The sequence below is a fragment of the Penaeus monodon genome, chromosome 28 (genome assembly GCF_015228065.2).
Source record: "Penaeus monodon isolate SGIC_2016 chromosome 28, NSTDA_Pmon_1, whole genome shotgun sequence".
Taxonomy (NCBI): Eukaryota; Metazoa; Arthropoda; class Malacostraca; order Decapoda; family Penaeidae; genus Penaeus; species Penaeus monodon.
In genome coordinates, this window is record NC_051413.1 from 28,389,020 (window position 1) to 28,389,758 (window position 739).

A 739-nucleotide genomic window follows, 5' to 3' on the forward strand; every position below is an offset into this window, starting at 1 on the left:
CCAGTTCAACCAATCCTACAAGTATTAGACCTTCTGTACTATAAATATGATTTGTTTTGCCTTTCAGTAATGGTATGCCCCCTTTTTCCCAACTTTATCATCATTATCTACCACAACGTAAGTCGAAAAAGAAAGTCACCTTAAATAATTCCCCCTACACTTGTGGTGGAACCCATATAATTTATATTAATTTAATCTCAACGGCAAAGGATTAGACCAAATGTAATGCATAACAATATAAACCTCATTCCTACTGTACACCAATCAGTACACACTATATATAATCTTAATCAGAAAGATTAAAAATGAATATATGTCAAATGAAAACCAACTCTATTGTTTTCCGTAAGCTATGTTGTTGTCCCAGAGAAGCTAATGTGTTCTATTTCTGTTTCAGAAATAACCTCGCACTTCTGTTATAGCAGTCCGCCATGGCGGCATGTGGTCCCTGGCGGGAGGCTTCCTGGAGGTGGTTTATGGTGGCGGCTACGGAGGTGGCCGTGGATGCTATGGTGGTGGTTATGTGTGGAGGTCGCGGAGGCCGGCTTATGGTGGCGGATTATGGCGGCGGTCGCGAGGTTTATGGTGGGGGGCTACGGAGGCGGCTCATGGTTGGAGGCTACGGAGCGGTCGCGGAGGCTATTGTGGCCGGTTATTAGCGGCGGTCGCGGGGCGGCTATGGTGCCGGTTATGTGCGGCGGCCGTGGAGAGGCTATGGTGGGCGGGGCTACGGATACGG